Raw genomic sequence first — 16636 nt, forward strand, 5'->3', positions numbered from 1 at the left:
TTTAAAGAACAGTCACTAATAAATATTACACTTGTTAAAAGATGGATAGTAGTTTTTCATCTTTGCTGAGGCTGGATTTCTCCCTGCAGTCCAGAACACTTGAGTGCTTTGTCTTCTTGGGGTGGGGTGAAGTCCTTTCTTTTCTGACTATGATATATTTTAATGTGGCACCTGCTGCTGTTCTTGGAAGTCTTGGGAGACTTATTCCCAATCTAGTTTAAAACACAAATCAAATAACAGGAGTATTTTCTAATTTTTTTTCCTCAGACCTGTTTCATTGTCTACCCCTATCATTTAATATCTTAAGATGACAGGGCACTAAAATGTCTACCAATTTGTTTGTGTGATACCTGGTAGACCTGAATTCAAGGAATCCCTCAGTATTATATTCCTCATAATTAGCCATTCATGTTGCATCAGCAGGAACAACTCTTCTGAACAATTTTCAAACAATTTTCTCCTGTTTCTTGCAGCCTTTTTCGTCATAGACTGCCTACCTTGTATTTTGTTAATCAGGTAGAGATGTTGTTACAGATATCTTTATCTGTAATGCCTTTTTCAGCTCTACCTGTACAACTCATTCCTTTCATTTATATTCTTTTTTCTGCCTTTCTATTCTGCTCTGCATGTCTATTTATCCCTTCTAAATAAATAGTTCACAACTTTTTGTAGTATATTCCACAGAGCCCCACTGACAGTCTGTGTTTGGCATAAATGAGTGGAGCTTGAGCAATTGGAAAAAAACCCTCTGACTGGGTTTAGGTGGCGTTGCTTGTGGTATAGATAAAGACCAAACTGGTTTGCTAAGTGTGTAAAGTCTCCAAAATTCAGTGCAGGATGAAGAAAGGAGTGGATAAAAAGGAGATCTTCTTGGTATTTAGAAAAACTGGCAGCTAGTCATTTGGTACATTGATATTTCCAAATACTGTCTCATTTATAAACCAGAACTGCCAAGATGCTTGCCAATGAGTGAGCTTCATAAGGAAAAGAATCATTATGACATTTCAGGTCCTCAAAAAATGATGTTTGCCAAGTGTGTGTGTAAGGATGAACAGTTTGTAACCATAACCTGTGATTCTTTTCTACCTCTACCCCAAATTGCTTGTAATTCACTTAATTTCTCCCTTTCTCAGTGGCTAGAGCAATACAACTTCTTCAGCTTGAAAAATTATAAAGCAAAATTCTGTTTCTCTTGAAAAGTGGTGCAGTATCCATTTGTTGAGAATCAGTTTGGGATTCATGGACTGAAACTACTTTTTTTCCTCTTCCATTCTTTTTCTCCTTCCCATAAAAAATACTTACACTCCTGACCCCTCTTCCATCCTCCTCATGTTCTAGCTACTTGTCAGTATATAAATTCTTGGATGTGGCAATATTTCATGCACTATCTTTAGGTTCTCTGCAATTAATATTCTCTCCTGTCATTTAAGTCCAGTCCTGTGTTCCTAATGTCAAACTGGTTTTGTTCAATATGACCAGCAAGGTAGCATATGTTTCCATGTTTTGAGACTCAACAATTCTGCCAATTCTGGAGGTATCTCGCATTAATCAAGAAGGCTACTTTGTCATAGTGCAGCTAAAGTTATCACCAAACTTTAAGTACAAAGTTTGAATAATAATGACTCCTCTTTTGTTAAATGGAGTTAACACAGCTGAATAGCTTCCCCAATGGTTTATTATATTAGTCTTTCAGAACATTGACTGATTTGTTTTTATTACCATGAAAGCTTTTGTCTTATGAAAATTACTTAGGACCACAGGTCAATGTTTTTCATGTCACATCTCTATAAGAAGTACATTGCATTATTATACTTTGTATTCTGCCACTGCAACCTGTATGTCACTTAAATTTATTTGCCATGATACCACTGCCAGGCTGCCATTAAATTGTTAAAGGATATTCAGGAAATGTTGTTGCAGTAACCTTTAGAGGAAGACATATGGAAATGGACTATATCTGTTAATTAACATTTCGAACCGCAAACCTTCCAAAGTATAAGGACTGGGATGAATCACTACACATGAGCAGAATACTTAGAGGAGTGATGATCATGTTTTTCCTGAGACAACAGATCCTTCAAGTTCAAATTGCCTATCTATCTACTCAAACCAGGAGACTGATCTGTTAAATAACAAAAATTAAGTCTAGAGAAAGATCAAAATACATGTCTCTCTTCTGTCCATCCACACCAGTATCAAAATTAAAACGACCTGTGATTCTTGTCTGTCTCAACAACATTTAAAAATTGCAGCTCACAGAAGGAAAACAGAGCATAAGGGATGCATAAGAAAGAAGAGAACCCATGGGAGAAGCTCCTGAGGTGTTTCAGGCTAAGCTGAACCAGGGATCCCAAGTCTTGGATACATCACAATCCCCACTGGCAAAGGCACTGAGAGAAGATGTTGCTGTCTCTGGGCTAACATGCTTTGATGCTTCCCAGACATGTCCTGGGAAAAAAAATTAGATTGCATGCAGATAAGCTGAAGCTGTGGAGGATTAAGCTTTCCTGCTCCAGACACTGTGAGCTCTAACAAGATTGGTATTTTAAGGCATATTTAGAACATTAGTTGTTCATACTTCAGAACTGGTCAGAATTCCTGAAGCTAGAGTTCTTAATGTGATCCAATAGTAATATCAGTACCTGAATATGACATAATCCAGCACTGTTGAAGAAAGAGGCTCACTGCTTTTCTGCTTGTTAAACTTTCATCTACTTGATTCCCTGACATGGTTTGGTGTGGGGCTGCATAAATCCCTGTGGCAGCATAAACTAAGCATAGGAACATGCTGGATTTTTTGAGTGTGACAGAGACAGGGATCTGTTTGGAGTTACAGTGGGAGCAGTAGTCCCAACAGGAAGCTGCTTACAATATGGAATAGGGATAAAAATAATGAGGTTGAAACAGGACATGCTTCTAGTCCATGCAGGTATGCTTAGGTGAAAATATACATGGATAAGCGTGATAGGTGTGAAAAGCAAAATGATAGACAATGAAAAGAAATCCACAGGCTAGAGAAGACAAAATCGTTTCCTCTGAAAGGAATGATGTTGTCCATAAAATCTGGCAGAAACCCCCAGTTTTGCCAGGTTTGACCTACCTGACCCCACTGCATGTAAGCCAAAAAGCTGCACAACAATGTGAGCCTAAAAATGAAAGGGGTCAATTTAATACAAGCTTTTTTTTCCTGTGGACATTAAGGAAACTAGAGGAAATTGAAAATTTGTGGTGAACTCAGACAAAAGACAGATGACTAAATCAATTATTTTGTACTTTCCCAAGCATTAGATTTTATAGATGGCACTGTGAATTCTGTTAGGTACATGTGGCTAGGCTATGTGGCATGTGAGGTATGCTCACTGCACCTATCCGAGTATTAGCTTGTTTTTGTTCTTTTGGGTTATTGCCTGGCACAGACAGTGTAAAACAGGTTGCAGGAACTCTATAATCAGACTTAAAATATTCAGAGAATGCAGCTGTGGAATTACATATTTAAAAGGAAATACTATTAAAAGACCAGAAATAGGGGATACCAATATAATTATTGTTTCCATTGTTCCATTGTTCACTGTTGTCTCACTAGTTGAAAACAAAAACAGGCTTTGGAAAGAGCTGCACTGTATCTTTCATGCAGGTTGTTTCTCACTACAGTGGTTTTCAGCATCCAAAATTACACTTCTGGAAAGATTCTTCCTACTTAATCTGCTGCTTTCATTAGAGTTATTCTTTTTCATTATTGCTTATAAGCTTAGGGCTAACCAGCAAGTCTCACTATTTCTTGCTTTTCTGAAAGCAGTTTCTCTATGAAACAAATGTGCGTCACCACAAGATTTTCTTGAATTTTGGGGTAACTTGTTCAAGTATTTGAAGTTTCTACTTGGCTTGGTTAAAATAAAATACAGTGCAACATAGAAAAAGAAAAATTGCTTTAAGGAATATTCCAATGCAGTTCACTAACCATTAAGTATTGTTCTACTTTTCTGAGCTTAAATCTCTACTGACATGAATCTTTTATATCCTGCAGTGCAAGTTGTACTACGTGGGTAACTAATACAGTTAAAGCAGTGGTTTCATTAGACCTGAGAAAGTTTGGAATTGGTTGTGATTGTTGAGCAATTGAGTCTCCACTTTGTGGCAGTGGAAAGTTTTTATGTTTTAATAAACAAATATTCTTGAATGTAATCCTGAACTTGATTTTAGCCATCACTGGTAAAAAAAAAAAATTAATTTGAAATGTGTTTTTGAGACAGCAATTTGAAGGTATATTTTCTGTGTAGTAGTACATGTTTTTATCTGTGTCTTTTTATTTGAGTTTATTAGCATGAAAATTAGAATGAATGATGTTTAATAGGAAGAAAAGACAGTGAAAGAAGGATAAAGGGGAACTGTGACAGTCACAGAGGCAGTTCTAACAAAACCATGACAAAACTAGGTTTTCTACATATATATATAATATTCTATCTAGATAATTCTACATATATATAATACTCTGTCAAATTCAGCAACTGTTTATGGAAATTATATATACTGAAATATGACATAGTTTACCTGGAGTAGGACAAACCAAAACTGTTGAACTTTTTATTTGCTAAAAAACATACTTCAGCCTATCCTAAAACAAATCACATTTTTACCCCAAAATGACATGCTGTTATTTTGCTTAGAACTCCAAGTTGATACTTTGATGAACTTCATGAGGTTTCTGCTGTCCTACTTCCTGAGTTTATTAAGGTCTGGGGACAACCAGAGCCCCTCACACTGAGCATGTCCAGCCTGGGAGCAGCTCCTGGACTACAGATCTCCTGCTCTTGATTGCATCTCTTCTTTGCAGAAACACAAAGGTCCAGGAGCAGGTTTTGCCTGTGAAAATAAAAGCAAAAAAGGCATTTAACCTTTTCACTGCTAGCTCTTCCCTTCAGCACACCCATTTTTTTCACTGATTGTCCTTTTGAAGGCTCATGGACTTGTAGAATCCCTCTTCGTGAAATATTCGACAAATCAGATGGTTTTGTCTTTCCTGATTTTGTCCTAAAATATAAGTTGTAATTGTTTTGTTTCCTTTTCTTGATTAAATTCCCTGTACATTCACATTTTGCATTTTAGCCATCATCAGACATCAGGCATCAGGCATCAGGCATCAAGCCAGCTAACACTTTTCCTTTTACCTGTTTTTGAGTCCATGGTGTTTTGCCTGTTGAAAAGACCCTATAAATAACATCTTGTGTAGTCTTTTTCTCATAAATAGGTAGACTGGAAAAGAGGAAACAGTCTGAAAAAGAAAATTTCAGTGTAAACAATCCGTTTGACAAATCATAATAAAATGAAAAAGTTACTAACAGAAATTGTAGGGCTACAGGTTTTAGCAACAATTTTTTTTTACTGCTGTTGATAAACTGAAGTATTTTTTCTTGGTCAGTTTGTTTGTTACTAATCTCTTCTCTCCCCTCATCCCTAGGGAATGAATACTGTGTACCCAGACAGCAATAAATCTTCAGCTGCAGACCACTGACAGAAATCTATAGACCACCAATTTGGGAAACCTCAGCTTTAAACTCTAAATGATTCAACATTTGTGTAAGTCAGACACGTTCTGCTATTATGTAACTAAATAATTTTATTGCCGCGGTCATTGTAATGCTAACAGGTTCAGACAGTGTATGAACTGTTTACTCTTGCAAATTGTCTCTCTAACAATTATGTGATAAAAGTGAAAGTGTTTGTGCTGGATATGTCCTTAAAATGTGCAGAAAAAACTGTGTGCTGTATGCAGGCTGTTAAAGAAATCCTTGCTACAGTGACACATTTTGTAGTGCTTACATGGTTTGGGTTGGGTTTTTTAGTATGAAACTTCAGCTTAAAACAATATTGGTAAACAACTAAGGTCCTATTATATTGGTATTTAGGCAAGGCTCAGATATTGCTATTTAATAATGCAAATGACATGTAGAAAGTACAGAGCTGACAAATATTCAGAGAATGTTTTTTTCCCTAACCAAGTTGAGTATTACAGGCAAAGAAAATACTGGTATTTAATTTTTTACTCCCTTTTTTACTTTACAGTGGGAGATACTATGGAAATGCAAAAGTCTTACAGGGGTGGACAATTTTGACTAATATAGGTTGAAGTGTTTTATGAATGGAAACTGAAACACAAGCTGTAGAGAAATCACTTAAGTCACTGCTAAGATGCATTCATCTCTGGTAGTGCATAAAAGTTAATTAACAGTGCAGTGAACTGGAGGCAATTCAGAAAGAAACGTTATTATATGAGGATGTACAAGGAAAGTGAACTGTCTTTCAGTTTACTGGCTAAGGATAGATGAATATCTACTAATGTCTGTAAGTGACCTTGACAGCAAGGAGGAGCAGTCTGACTGGAGATGTTCCTTGGGGTGCTCTTTCTGTGGGAGTAATAGGATAAAAGAACAGATGATCAGGCTGTGATGTAAAAGACTAAAGCCTTTTCCAGCCTAATGTCTGGCAGCTATTGAGGCTGTATCCATATTGTCCCTATATGCAGAAAATATTTTTACTGACTGAGCACACTCATATAGGGCCACCTAATGTAGATCAGAGTTTTCTGTTGTATATATAGCAACGGAAAGTGGAGAACAGCAAAAACCACTGAGGATTGGATACTGAATTCCAAACTTGGATAGATTTCAAGACAAGGAAGAGCAAAGCCATTGCTTGTGTATTTAAAACTAAACTAGAAGCTACTGCTTAGAGTATTTTGAGAACAGTTCTGCTCTCATGAGGAAGTGGACTTAAAACTCTAAATCCATCTTTTTAGACTGTATTTCTTGTTATGAGATAGAGTTTCCTAGTGGCAGCTCTGGATAGGCTCACAAAAGTTATTAACCTCAAATATTTTCATGGACTTCCCTGGTTTTATTTTGGTTACTCCTTTGTTGGGACAATCGTGCACAGAACACTTAGTGGAAAATAGCTGATTAAACTATGCCTGCTCCTGAAAGCTGAATTTTCCTATCCTTAGTTTTCTTATAATTTTCTAAATAGATTTGGGATATGAAGTTTGTGTACAATAACAGTTTTTTACTGATGTAATCATGGAGAGCTAGGATTCAAGAGAAACCTCAAATTTCTCTTGATTGCATGTCTTCTGCTATCACTTACTTCTCTCCTAGATTTTTCAGGATTTTCCATTGCTGTAGGTTCTCCATGTGTGTTATATGAGTTCCTACATCACTGTCAGAATTATGGGACTTTAAAATTTTAGCCCTATTTCTTCTATTCAAATGGTAAAATGAAATGGATTTATCTGCAATGGTTAAGAGTAATTAATAATAAAAAAAAAATCCATTTCACCCATGATCAGCTAAAATCCAGAAGTTCTCTTTCTCTATTAATATCCAGAATGAAGATTTAAAAGTGCGGAATCTTATTTTGAATATACAAAGTTGTAAAGCAATGAGCTTGCTTCTTGCTTGTTTGAACTGAACCCTTGCTGTATGCCTCATTGGCTAACCAGGCATCCAAAGAGTTCACATACAACTTGCTGATGTTTTGATGAGTGACTGAGCTCTGCAGATGAAGGTCCAGGAGAATTCCTGATAAAGTGAGCTCTGCAGCAACTGGAAGCAAAGCTGTGGCAGCTGGATATTTCCACTTACCCATTGTTCTAGATTCTGTGAGCTGGCAGTCAGTTGGCAAAAGGAGACAGAAATATATTCTTGAAAATATTTCTGTTCAAATAAGTAAAAGGATAGATTAAAAATAAAACAAGAGTGAGAGACAGGAAGATAGCATGAAAATAGCAATTTGAGTTATTGTCACAAGGGAGCATTACACATGGCATCACATAATGCATGAGTTAATCATCACAACATTCTTTGGAAGCGAAGCAGAAAAGTACAGAACTTGACAAGAATTATATCCAAATGCAATAAAATCTTACTTGAAAGTTGTTTACATTTTAAAAAAGTAGATCAGTAAATTAAGGGTAGATAAAACTGGTTTGTGAAAATTCCAGAAACTTGGCAGAATTCATGCATACAGGGAAATTAATTCGAGGTTGATATATTTTCTTTCATAAGGTTGATTGCAGCACGCTCCCCCTCCCTGTAGGCTGAGTTCTGTGCAACATTCCTTAAGAAAGCAATGCTAGCAAGCCAAGCTCAGACATAGTGAGTGAACTTAGCTGTCTTTGCACCTTCCATGATTCCTTCATGGGTGTAATTTAGAGCCAGAGCACAGTGGCTGCACTGTCCCCTGGACTGCAGTAGCGTGACAGATTATCACCAAGCTGTGACACCCAAAGCAGACCCTCCCACCAATGCTTCCCATTGCTTCTGATAAGAATGTCTTCACTTTGCCAAGACTGGCTGTTGTACTTGGCAAAAAGGGGCCAAGTGGGGCTCCCCATGGGACTTCCATCCTGGTGCTAATCTGGAAATAACCAGGAAAGAGAAAAAACAAGAAAAGACAAGATCAATAAAGGAAATTGTTTGAGGACAAAAATCATGAAAGCAACAGAGGCAAACAAAGTAAAACAAAACAAAAGAAAGGACAAGAAGGTTAAATTCACTCCCTGGGCCAGATGCATCCCTGACCATAATGGATATCCTGGTGGAGCTAAGACATTCCCTGAAACATGACTTTTATCATGATGCATGGTGACATCTTCTAAAAAGTAATTGTGAGATTTGTGCTATTCAGCCTTCCCTGAAAAATTGGGACCTTCCAGTTGATATGGGTCATGATATGGTTATGACACTTAAGTGCTAAGAATTACATATACCCCTGAAATTAATTTGACTGCTGTGTACCAAAATCTAATTTATTTCCTTATCATCTTCCAACCATTAAATTGCTAGAGCTGAGTTGTGTAAATGTTTTAAAGAAAGGCAGCTTCTAGTCACTAAGGAATATTGCAGAAAATCTGCCTTCCGAGCATGGTTATATAACGCCCACTTATTTTAATTAGACTTTAGCTCTCAAAGTCCCACTTTACCTAAGTGGCATGATCACTGAAACATAGTAGAGATCTGTGATAGCAAATGCAATCTATCTGCTCCTTTCAGCAGTGACTTCTCCTTTAATATTATGTCTCTAAGGCATGTGAGCCCCAAGCAGCTACTTGCAGTGTTGTCTATTATTAGTCCTTACTCAGAATGGGTCTTGTTCTCTAGCAGAAGTGCAAGAAATGTCTGTGTAAGCATTGCATAGCTTTAATTTTCCTACAGAAGAGTGGTCCTCAGGGAGGAAAGTCAAATAAATAGCAGCCTAAACTGTACTCAAGGTAGCTGAACACCAGGAACAAGACCAAACCAAATTACTCACAAAGTGATGCAGATGCTAGTCTTTTCTCAGGAAGATACATCAAGCAGAGACAAGGTTTCTTTTTAAATAAGTAAATTCCAACTAATTAAAGGTTTCCCTTCCTTCCATTCTTACTTGAAATTTTTGCCTCAATAAACTCTTTGGCAAGCATGAAAAAGGTATTGTGATTACATCCATTAACTCCTCAAACCCTGCAGTAAACTGCCTCTTCTCCCCGAGAAGAGGCTGGTTTTGGTGATGTGTCTTGTTGCAGAACATGGAGACCAGTTGACCAGGCACTGAATGAATACAATTTCAGTGTACAAACCCAAAAAGAAAGCCAAATTGTACATTTGTCATATCCTAAAAGGATAATTTGTGTATATAGTGGCAACAATTCCTTTCTGTTTTTTGGTTCAGTATTCTCGCACTTCTAACTGAGCAGACGAAACAATTTGTTTCCATGTAATCATGGCAAGTCTACAGGAAATTCCTGATAATTGTGCTATGCTTTGTTATGATGATGAATTACTGCATATGTTTCTGCCATACTCATTAGTCTTACTTTGCAGTCTTCACCCTGCATGTGCTCTGAGATAAATTGGACATTGAAACTAAAAGGCAGCATCATCATGAACCAGATTGTTTTAAGGTCACCTTTTTTTATCTTGATTTCTGACATCAGTTGCTCTTTCAAATTTGAAAATGGGAGACATCACTTTTTCTCTCTCTGTCTGATATAGAGACTGAATATTTTATAGAACATCCCATCCCTTAGTAAAAAAGCAGAAACTAATTCCAAGAATAAGTACCTTAAAAAAACAAACTAAAAATCCAATCTTACATATAGATAAAATAGTCTTGGAGCATTAAGGAAGTGTGGGCTCTGCCTGGAGGGAAGAGATATAGCAGATAAAAATTCAGGAGTATATCGATTGGTAGGGGAATTTGAATAAACTTGTTTAGGAAAAGAGAATAAGCAAGGTAATAATCAAATGATGCAACCCATAGTGAGCATTTGCAGCAGTTTGTTTTACCGAGTGGATTGTTTACTTCTCAGAGCAGTCACTGCAGTCAAGCAGGAAAAGAAATGCAGTCGAGCATCTGCTACTTGTCTTCTTTCTCTCAGTGGACACTACAGATTTTGCCAGACACGATGCATACACACAAGAGGCATGTTGGGAAGAAGCTCAAAGAACTTGCTCAGTCATCTGGCAGCATCTAGTCTAAAAGAATAGCTAACCACCAAATGGATAAGTTATATCAGGAACTATACCTGTGTAAGCTGCATCCACAATCACATTTATTATGGTCAATTCCTACAAAAATGCTGCAGTGGAGAAGTTAAAAGGAGACTAAATGCACAGAGATCACATGAGCAATAAGATTATCTGAACTTTTTAAAGGATATTGATCAGGGAATTGATATTTACAGAACATTAAGCTATTGGAAGAAATACTATTTTTTGTTTATATTCTCTTAATAAAAGGCAATTTCTCTTTTGTCAAAAATGGACTGTCAATAGGTGAATATGTATTTCTACATAGATATGCTCTCAGTGCTTCATGTGTCTTTTGCTGCCTGATGTTTCAATGTACCAGATCTTGGTGATCTTGCAGTCATGGAGTCAGCATCAAAGTGTCTGAGTATACCTAAATACTCAAAGGTTAGTATCTGATGCCATCTCTGCCCAAGATTCTGCAGCACAGGCCAGTTACAGCTTGGATTGTAGCCCAGTTTGCCATCTAGTGAGCCTGCATGAATAAACTGAGAGGTGTGAATTTTTAGTTCAAATGTTATCCTGTAAGAATGTGTCTAAATGCATTGCAAACCTGAGGTGACATAAAATGTGGAGTTAACTTATGACCATCTAAATCTGATCATATAGCTATGCCTTAAAATGACCCTTAAGCCCAAAATCACTCTTCTGTAACTCTTGTGAAAGTAATTGCTGGTGATTTCTGCTTGACTGGTTCTGAAGACAGAATATGCAACGCATCCTTGTACTCCTGAGGAACAGATATGAATGAGCTTGTGCTGTGCTTTCCTCCTGTTAGTCTCTTGAACAGGAGGGAAACCATAATAAGCCACTTCTTATGAGTGCTATATACTGTGGCAGTACCATGGCCTTTCCAGATAAAGCTGTTCAAATTCCTAAATTCCAGAGATTCATCTGACAACCAAGATACCTAAATTTGTTATGCCTACCTGCAGGAGTCTGTTTGTGGCCTAAAGGCTTGCTTCAGTCACCCTCACATAGGAACTGCTGCCATTTCAGATGCCCTGGAGTATGCAAGGCACCCTGACAGCTCTACAAGATGTGCTGCCAACAGGACAGGCAGGTTATGCAGTCCATCTCAAATGGCACTGGCTCCTTCTGTGTGGACAATGGACTGAGCCCTCAGTATCAAAACTGTTATTAGAGTCAATAAAGACCAAGGCTGGAGTCACTGGAGCTGAGCAGGTGATTCAGCTCAGCAGCTGCTGGTTCCCTTGGTTGTGGTGAACTGGATTGTGCTCTAGGTTGCATTGGCTGGATTTCTGCTGACTGCAGCAGGCAGATGAGCAACTGATGGATGTGTGCGTGCCTAGATGCAGATAACTGTGCTTAAATAGCCTGAACACAAAAATAGTTTGAGTGGTCATGAATTAACTTTTGAAATTTGAAAGGATAGTGGCAGAAGCTTATTTTCAGAACTAACACAGAGCAGTCGGAGTACCTATAAAGTTTAAAGGCCTCATGGGTATTTTTCTTATGGAAGTTTATACGGAGCAACAATTTTTGGCTGCTTTGATCCCAGTAGCTTTGTGGGGCAAGATTTCCCATTCCTCATTAGTGAAGAGCTAAAAGGAAAAAGGTGTGCTATTTCTTTCAGTAATACATTTTTTCAGGGAGTTTTTTTTCAGGCTGAGCTTTATGTGCTGTTTCCCTGCTACGGGGCTGGCCTTGTTGTACTGAAGACAGAGGTGCAGTAGCATTCACATGTGCAAAATTTAATTACTCTGATTTATCAAGCAATTATTTTTCCTACTAGTTTTGTTTAACTGTGGGAGATCTCATCCTTTCTTTGAGCGTAATGAGTGCATTTGCTTCAGGAGGCAATTTGCCATTCACAGATGAATTCACTTTAACAGTGACTTTGCCTTTATTTTTCATTTTCAAATGAAATTACATTCTCAATTTGTTAGTAAATTTGAGTAGTAAATTTCTTAGTATATGGGAACAGTGAATTCTTTATTGCATGATGACAGAGCTTCTGCAGGAAAGCAATTCTCCTCCAAAGCTTCCTTCTAAAATTGATAAGCCATGCTATAGTACACGAAAATTTTGAGTTTGAACCACCAGCCTGGGGAAAGGTCTCATATTCAGTATTTCTATTTCCTGCAGAAGAGCACTTAACTTCTAATCTATAACATAAATTATAATCACCACTTCCATTTTTCAGCCATTTAAGTGAATTAAGGAGTGTTCTGTTTCCAAAGTACTTGGTATAAGTGCCAACATCCAGGATATGATTTGAGTCTCTAGTTGTCAGGTTTGCACAAGCTTCTATCTCAGAGTTTCAATCAGGGGACATCACGTCATCTTGTTACTACTGCCTCTGGTTAGCATAGTGCTTGCTGTGATTCTCACTCCCATTTAGAAGCATCTATCTCTTCCTTGCATCATGAAAAGTATTTGTTTTCACTATCTGTGTCTGTGGTTTCTTCTGAGGGATCAGATAAATCAAAGGAGGTGAATCTTATTCTGAAAATATGGGTTTAACAGAGAAGTGGGTTAGTTAGGTTGTCCATCTTCTGCTGCCCCAGGGATAAAGGTAAACCTTCTTTGTGAGCCTTTAAAAAGAGCCATCACTGAAGAGCCCTCATTCACAGAATGGTTGGTTTTATATCAGTCAAAGATGTGACTTACATATGACACAACTCCAGATTTCAATGGTGAGGGCCTGGAATCAGACAGCAGCACTCACTAGGCTGTGGAAGCTGATTCCTCCTGGCTTTGTCTCCATTCCCTGTCTTTCTTTGCACACTGAAAACATCTTCCAGTATTTTGTCTACTTTTCTTTTAAGCATATTCCATTGAAAACTTATCTTTTTCTCATTTGAAACTTCGTATTATCCATTCTAAACTATTGCGCTAAATTGGTCTTTATAATTCCCAATTCATGGGGAGCATCTCATCATGTTCTCCATTCCACCAAACTGCCTTCTACATTTTTGTATCACTGCTTATCACATACATACAGGGTAGCATCTCACAGCATCTGCAACTTTCACCAGATTCATTTCCCACACTCATAACAGCAGAAAACAACCTAATTTTCATTAGAAAAGCAATCCAGTTGGAACAAAAATAATTAGGATACATCCGAAAAAAAAAGCCATGTGGACCATGACAGGAGAGAAAATGCTCTTCACATCGATTTTTCTTCTGATTTTCAGTCTTGAATGCTTCAGAGTTTTCACTTGATTCATGGTGATAAGATGCACTTAATGTAGTTGCAAACTAGAAATCACAGGATCTCACAGAATCACAAGAGCTGAAGCTAGAAGGGGCCTCTGGAGACTGCAGCCCAAACCAGTGCTCAAAGAAGGGTCAATTACAGCATATTGCCCATGGCTGAAGATTCTATAACATTTCTGGGCAATGTGTTGCAGTACTCAACAGTATTCAATTAATCTATTTATAACATCTAGATCGTAAGGCCAGAAGAAAGCACTAGAAACATGTAGTTTAATCTCCTTCAGACAAAAAAAGTAAGGAAAGGCCTTGTCAGACATTTCTGCATAAAGCCACATATATTAACTCTTGCAAGACAGTATATTTCATAGGAAGGACTTGTATTTTCAAATGCAACTAGAAGTAATTGAGACTCTACAACATCCGTTGGTGATTTGTTCAAGTAGTTATTTGTCTCTGCCAAAACAGAGAGAAAAACAACTAAAAAGACACAGAAAATAAAACGGGAAAAGAGCCAGGAGGCCAATTCCCTTAACATGAGGCTGTGTCATTTATGCCTAAGCATTTTTGATAGGTGTTTGTCTATCTTTTCCTAGATAAACTCTAGTGATGGAGACTCAGCTGTTTGGTAGATAACTTTGGTTGTCCAAAAGTTTTTCCAAGACCTGGCTTTGAATTTTCCCTGTTGGTATTTATGTGTGGAACTTCTTGCTTTACCCATAGCGTTCATGGAGAATTGCGTAGTCTCTTCCTCATAGTTATGTTTTCACATCTGAAAACTGTTATAGTTCCTTTCAACTTTCTCTCCTTTAGATTATAGGACTCATAAAACCCTTCTTGAACAATATTTTATTAAATTCTATCATTCATTTTGCTCTCTTAAGTCCTTTCAGATGACCTAGACTATTCTCAAGGAGCAGTGCTTGTAACTGAAAACCTACTCCAGTGGATGCTGCACCAGCTCTTACAGCCAGCCTTTCATTTAGGCAGCATGTTTGCTTTTGGCAATGTTATTGGCACATGCTCTGATCTAATCCATTTTAATACTCAGATCTTTTACAGCACAGCAGTTCTGTCATTCTCTATCCTCTATCTGTGTAGTGTAATCTAAATGCATAATTTTCCTTCTTTTCCCTCTAATATGAATTCTGGTTTTGCAGGAATGTTCTCTAATCTTTTAAGACTTTTTGGAGTTTTATTCCTAGATCTTTCGGTACTTGAAACTGCTGCAATTTTGGTATGATCTCTGTATAGAACAATTATATTACATTCATAATGTTATATAAGTGAATTCTGAAAATATATTATAATATCAGATTCTGCAATATTGTATTTAAATATACTTTAATTTTGAATGGAATATCCCAAAATAGTTGTTGATGCAACTTCCAGCTCTGAAAGTCATTCAATTGCATATTTGTTGAAACCAGGACAACCTACCATATAAAAGTTAAATACATTCTTACCACAGTTTTTTAATGTTCTTCCTTGACACCTGCTAGTGGCTGCTATCAGAGAAAGGATACTCAAATCAGTGAAGTTTCATTTTCACTTATACAACCGGAGCATCATTTACAGTGGGAAACACTCCTGAGATCATTAAGTCCAGTCATCAGCCTAGCATTGCCAAGCCCTCCCCTAAACCATATCCATGAGTGCCAGTCTACATGTCTTTTAAATGCTTCCAGGAATGGTGATTACACCACTTCCCTAGGCAGCCTGTTCCAATGCTTGACCACCTTTTCAGTGAAGAAGCTTTTCCTAATATCCAATCTAAACCTCCTCTACTACAACTTGAGGCCATTTCTTCTCATCCTGTTGCTTGTTACTTGGGAGAAGAGACCAGTCCCCACCTGGCTACAGCCTCTTTCCAGGTGATTGTAGAGACAGACAAGATCCCCCAGCCTCCTTTTCTTCAGACTAAACAGCATCAGCTGCTCCTCATCAGAGCTGTGCTCCAGACCCTTCCCCAACTCTGTTGCCTTTCGCTGGACTTGCTCCAGCCCCTCAGTGTTGTGAGTGGTCCAGAACTGAACACAGGATTTGAGGTGTGGCCTCACCAGTGCTGAGTACAGGGGGACAATCCCTGCCCTGGTCCTGCTGGCCACACTATTGCTGACACAGGCCAGGATGCCATTGGCCTTCTTGGCCACCTGGGCACAGCTGGCTCACATTCAGCTGCTGTTGGCCAGCACACCCAGGTCCTTTGCAGCCACTCTGCCCCCAGCATGTGGCACTGTCTGGGGTTGTTGTGACCCAAGTACAGAACTGGCACTTGGTCTTCTTGAACCTCACAGCACTGGCCTTGACCCATGGATCCATCCTGTCCAGATCCCTCTCCAGAGCCTTCCTCCTTTCAGCAGAACAACTCTCCCACCCAACTTTATGTTATCTTGTGACCAACAACTCTTCTTGTGACCAGTTATTTTTGTCTTATTTATTTTTCATGGTTGCCCCTTAGCAAAGGTGTAACAATGTAAAGCACAAGGATATCATACAAAGAATTAATTTACTATGATTTGATATTGAAAGGTACATGCAGGCAGTCATGCCATTTCTGTCTTTCTGTCTTTTAGGTGTTTGTAATGGTTTGTTTGACTCTTCATTGCAAGATTTTTCTAAAACTGAAAGTAGGCTGAGTGGTTTTCTCTCCTCTAGCCTCTCTCTACTCTCTTATCCTTTTTGTTTGTTTTTTTTGTAAATTAGATGCAGGAGTGGCTTTTCTGAGTTTTGTGGAGCCTAATTTATTTTTGACAGGTTTTCAAAACATAATCATTTATCATTTGTGGGACAAAAGACAAGCTTAAGGAAAATACCTACAGAGAATTTCCACTGAGACTATCTTGGAACCTCCCATTTGCCTATTTTCCAATCTGTTTGTCACTGTTCTG

The 16636-nt window shown here is 38.0% G+C and overlaps 1 protein-coding gene across 3 annotated transcripts in view; it reads left to right on the forward strand.

Annotated features, from left to right (window-relative positions):
* Nucleotides 1-16636, forward strand: part of TUNAR (transmembrane neural differentiation associated intracellular calcium regulator) — a 154754-nt gene that overhangs the window by 87983 nt on the left and 50135 nt on the right. For all 3 annotated transcript variants that reach the window (XM_088166189.1, XM_088166188.1, XM_088166190.1), the window contains exon 2: nt 5456-5574. The gene's annotated coding sequence lies outside the window, so the exon portion shown is untranslated. The remainder of the gene's footprint in view (nt 1-5455; nt 5575-16636) is intronic.

Source organism: Sturnus vulgaris, chromosome 6, assembly GCF_052056855.1.
Source record: "Sturnus vulgaris isolate bStuVul1 chromosome 6, bStuVul1.hap1, whole genome shotgun sequence".
Classification (NCBI taxonomy): domain Eukaryota; kingdom Metazoa; phylum Chordata; class Aves; order Passeriformes; family Sturnidae; genus Sturnus; species Sturnus vulgaris.